This window comes from Meleagris gallopavo, chromosome 6 (genome assembly GCF_905368555.1).
Source record: "Meleagris gallopavo chromosome 6, MGAL_WU_HG_1.1, whole genome shotgun sequence".
NCBI lineage: Eukaryota > Metazoa > Chordata > Aves > Galliformes > Phasianidae > Meleagris > Meleagris gallopavo.
The window spans coordinates 12129331-12134624 of record NC_139409.1 but is presented as its reverse complement, the minus strand read 5'-3'; positions in this window follow the sequence as shown (position 1 = coordinate 12134624).

The window sequence follows — 5294 nt, the reverse complement described above, 5'->3', positions numbered from 1 at the left end:
GACAGTAAATGTGTATCATGTAGTTACGTGATCCACAGAAAGACATTAATATGGAATAATCTACAATACTGCAACAAGACTATGACTAATTTAGGTCATCTGCTTGGGCTTAATGAGAAAGTCGGTTTGATTAGTTGAGGATACATTTTAAAAGAAAAAAAGAGCATAAATAGGTATAATTAATTAAACATAAATATGCATAGCAATAAAGAAGCATAGATTAGAACACAACAGTCACACTCCTGTTGCTAAAATATTTTCAGTAGTCAAGTAAACTTTAATAGAAGAGTGAGACATTGCAAGAGGTGGTCCATTGTTGTGTTGTGGGAAGATATGTGAGAGTATAGTTTGACTGGAATTTTTCAAAGAACCATCAAGATACCCTGTAGTTTATTGAGACACAATGTTCCTGACAATATTAATTTTGATGCTACTTTCTCAGAATTTCTGTCACTAGGAGGATTTGATTTGGGCTAGCTGCATTCGAGATTATGTTCTAACCTAGACAAAGTAGTAACCCAGTATTTATTCTATTTGTCTGAAACCAGAACGCCTTTTATTCATACTAATGTTTTGCTTAATTCAAAGGAAATCTTAAAGCTGGATATTTCTGGCTGTAAATCCAGCTCTAGAAATAATTTGTTGGAAGCTTTATCTGTAGTCAAACATGTTAATTACATCCTTGTCGGAATTTAATATGACTGTTTTTGTAACATCCTGTATAACATATAGTCCATACACTTGCTGGATACAAAATGCAAAGTATTTCCTGTGCTTCAGCAAAGTTCACTGAAAATATAATCATAGCTGTTTCTGACCCAGGATACTAATGATTATCTCTTACTTGATCTAGCGGCTGGCAACCCTGCCTGTGAGAAGGGAGTTGAAACTTGGTGATCCTTGAGGTCCTTTCCAACCCAAGCCATTCTATGATCCTATTATCTACCTATTCTTTTTGTTGTCTTCAATTCTTATGAAAACCCCTGGTACCTTAGTGCATTAATATTTATCAAATGAAAATTTTTAACAATCTTTTAAGGCAAGTGTACAGCTACTAATTGGAAATGCAAGTTATTATATATTCAATTTATATATATGTATCTTATTATAATTGGGTTAGTAACTAAGTATTCAAGTACCATGGAATGGAGATCTGGGTTTTATGTATTCTTGGAATTTCAAAGAAGTTATTCACAATATTTGGTCCTGGGGAGATGGACTTTCAGAATCGTGTCTGTAAGAAAATAATGACACTCTGAGTTCTACTTGTATAGGAGGACTTTTTTCAAAGTGCTGCATCTATTAGTCATCCATCTGCTTTAAAAAAAAAAAAGCAGATTAATGTGACATTAAGAATGCAAAATTCTCTGGCTATAATACAAATGAAGACAATTAAATACAAATCCATCAATTTTGTGTAAATACTTTTCCTACTTATAATGTAAATAGTGAACAAACGGTTTCAATGTGAGAAAGTTTCCTAACAAGGTCACCTCAGTATATATATTAAGGGTTCACTGAGGAGTATTTCCATTTCCAGTTCCAAAGAATCTGTCATTCGTGACTGGTATCTACTACAGCCTAGCCCACAAAATATGCAATGAACAATCAATCAATCAGTAAGTATGCTAGTTTTCATACTGTGCAGTTTGAGACCTTCTGAAATGACCAGAGTTTTAATATACTGTTGCAGTTCAGCAGTACACAGTTAGCATCTATAGTAACATATTACAACTTGTGGTGTTTTAAAGTCAACTGTAATTTCCAGCCGCAGAAAAGAGGGGGGAAAAAAAAAAAGCCATCCTTGAGGAAATGAATAACTTACTTTAATAAATGTTAAGGAAAGTTCAAAAAGTGTTGTAAAACTACATGAAATTTAGCATAGTGACAATCCTTTTTTGCAACGAAAGCCTTTGGTCTAATACCAAAATTAGTCCCTTGGTTCCTTGTCAAGTTTTAAAATTTTTATAGAACAATAAAAAACCAAAAAAAAAAAAAAAATTCTGATCAATGAGTAATATTCCTGTCTTAATTTTACTAAACTAAAAAAAAATTGATATCTGTTATTCTCTCATTTCTCTATTTATTTCAGTATTATAAAGAAGGAATATTTTCTCTCATACTCTTGGTTCATTAAGTAAATGCAGTTACTTTTTTTATTCCCCAGAATTAATGTATTTGTCATGGCTCTTTATTTAGCCACCTTAACAATTTGTCATAAATGGAAAAAAATAAAAGAAATAAGAAATTGCTCTTTTTGTCATCTCATGTCATGCAAGCAGAGGGGAGGTTATTGTTATCTCTGCCACTGACTTCTTTCTGGAGTTCATTACATTTGAAGTATGATTTTCCCAGCTTTTCTTAAGTACTCCAAGCTCAGTTCAAGCCTATCTGAACTCCTCTGTTCAGATAGGTTTGGAATGTACCCAGATTGAACAGCAGAATGGGTGGACTAATACTACAGAAAGTCACTGCCTGAACTGATCCTAATGTTTTCGTTTGTTTTAGGATAAAATTCAGAATGAAGGCCCTCAAAGCCAGGAGTGTTTAACTAGTAAAAACAAAAATCTTAGGGAAATTGTTGACAGAAATTAAAGACAAGCAAGTAGAATATATCTATGAATTCTGGATCACAGCCAAGGTTATGGCTTTAAATGGGCCCCATACACTTGTGAAGTCATCTTGGTATGTGAACAAACCCAGGATTACTTCCTGCATGATGCCTTATAACTATTTTTTTAGAGTTATTTTCCTGTCCTGCATATGCATATATGTAGGGTGTACTAATTATATGTCCAAAAGGATGAGGGCTGCTCCAAAAGTAATGCCTCCTTTTTTTGCGCTGTGATATCAGAAGCAGATGTTGATGGCATGGCAGTAGAGAGGAAACCTTCCCATAAATATTCTGCTACATTCTGTGGCTCTGTGATGACAGCAGAGAGGCAGTCTGACAAAATGGCTTCTGACATGGAAGTGTGTATGAAGAAAATTTGTGGAACTGAATTCTTCCATGTGGAAAAAAAATTGCCTATTGATGTTCATCACCATTTACTGAACATTTATGGACACCAAACACTGGATGTGAGCACAGTGAGGCAGCGGGTGATGCAACTCAGCAGTGGTGACAGTGATCTAACTTTCCCTTCAGACACGCCAAAGCTAGGTCTTGAAATGCCCTGATCATGATATTGCAGACAAGTGAAGGTCACCACTTGCTTTGCCCTAAAGTAAAATAATTAGATGCAGGCTTTCTTATCAAAAGGAAAGTCTTAGCTGCTCTAAGAGATTGTACACCCTAAGGAATAAAGAAAGTCTCCCTTGCACATTTTTGACACCTGAGACACTGTTATGTCCTGTGTCCAGGTTGGTTCCTGTTTTTTGCAATCAATTCTAAAATTTTTCCTCTATTCTCAAGAGTCTCCATGATTAAATGAGGAGCATAAAGAGTCCATAGTAGTTCCTATGTTTATTATTACTTCCCAGCTGCGTTCTTCAGGACACCTTGTAAAACTCAGCTCAATTTTAACATTGTTAACATTGTGCTGTAACTACTTCTTTGATTGTCACAGAATGTTTTAATACCAACATTAGTATGCCTTCCACAAAATGCTCATCTGTGACTGTTGGATGTGTCATTGTGCTTGATGATGTCACTCCATCATCACAAAGTGTGGCCATATTTCACATTAGGTTCCACAGGTTGTGAATCTTACAGGAAGGCTGAACTTTTGCTTTTGGACTGTGAATACAGAAAAGACCTGCAGTTGGAGAGTGTTCACACTTTTCAGTACATAAAGCTCACATATAATAACATTTTAGTCTCTTAAAACGTCAGTATTTTCTAGTTCTATCTACTTGATATCACATGATTTTTGGTATGCGTAATTAGTAGATGAAACAATGTAGATGATATTTCTGCCAAAAAAATCTACATATTCAGGCTGAAGCAATCTGGTATAAATGACACCTTACATTAGTCATTTCAATCTCATTTGTTCTGCACAGCTTCATATAATACACAGATGGGGCTGACCTACAAAACATCGATTTTAGAGGCCTCAGATGATAACTAAATATTTACAGAACATTTCTGGCCACAGGCACTGATTATTCTGCAGAAATATTAATTTAATAATTGCAAGTTTTTAAAACATTGAAGAGATTATAGTGTTCTGGGGACTTTCTGGGGTCTGTTGACTCCCAGTCATTTTTTGGATGGAGATACTTCAGGAAATATGTCCAAATATCCCAATTGTATTAATGATATAAATTGCACACGTTGAAAACAGAGATTTAGTTTTTGTGAAAGCAATTTGTTGCGTGATTGCTGGGGATATTTTTTTCTTATTTTCAAGTTTTTTAGCTCTTTAATATTGCTCACAACACAGTAAGCATGTAGCAATATATATTTATTTTGAAACCACAGAGAAAAAACTTAGGAATGCAGGATTTTCCCTCTCAGTCAGAAGGAAAAAAACAGCTGCTTATATCATTCTATAGATATCATTCTATAGATTTCTAAAATGTGGCTGGATTAATGTTACATTGCATATTCTTCAGAAACATATGCAATTTTTAGTCTAGAAGACAAGTAGCAAGTAACAAATAGCAAAATTATCAACCACAAATGTCTTATCTAAATTAGATGGCAAACTTCATCATTATCAACTGCCGGAGGAATCTAAAGCAAAGTAGTCACTTACTGGGGTGCCATCAAGACCTATGTCTAAGTCCAAGTAATTTTGTCTTGAATATTGTGTAAACCTCTTCAAAAATCTTTTAGATGATTCTTATCTGCTGATGAAAATGTTTTATTTTTATGCCTGATCTGCAGGCATGATTTCAGCAGGAGTCCAAGTCAGCATCTTTATTTTCTTCTCTATCTTGAACCTTTCTTCTTTGTCATATTTAAGCTAGGAAAAATAGTTAAAATTCTTTTGCGGAAATTTCCTGTATTTCCTGATTTGATTGTGTCTCTTCTCATATCCAAAGTTATTCAAGAGGGTAAGCTTTGCTTTTATACATACCTCTGAATTGTTTATGATTTATCTACAAGTAAATTACATTGTTTTTATTGCAGCTCTTCAGCATTTCTTTAACAAAGTAAAAAAGAAATATCTTAAAAATCTGTGAAAAAATTATCAATATATTTCCTGTTTAAAAACAAAGTGGTTTGTGTTCTCAAATTTTACAGTTTATAATGTGGCTCCCATTATTGCCAACAGTTCTGCGGCATGCCTAAACAAGAAAAACGCCTGTGGCATTTGCACCGGGCTTTCACCTTCACTTTAATG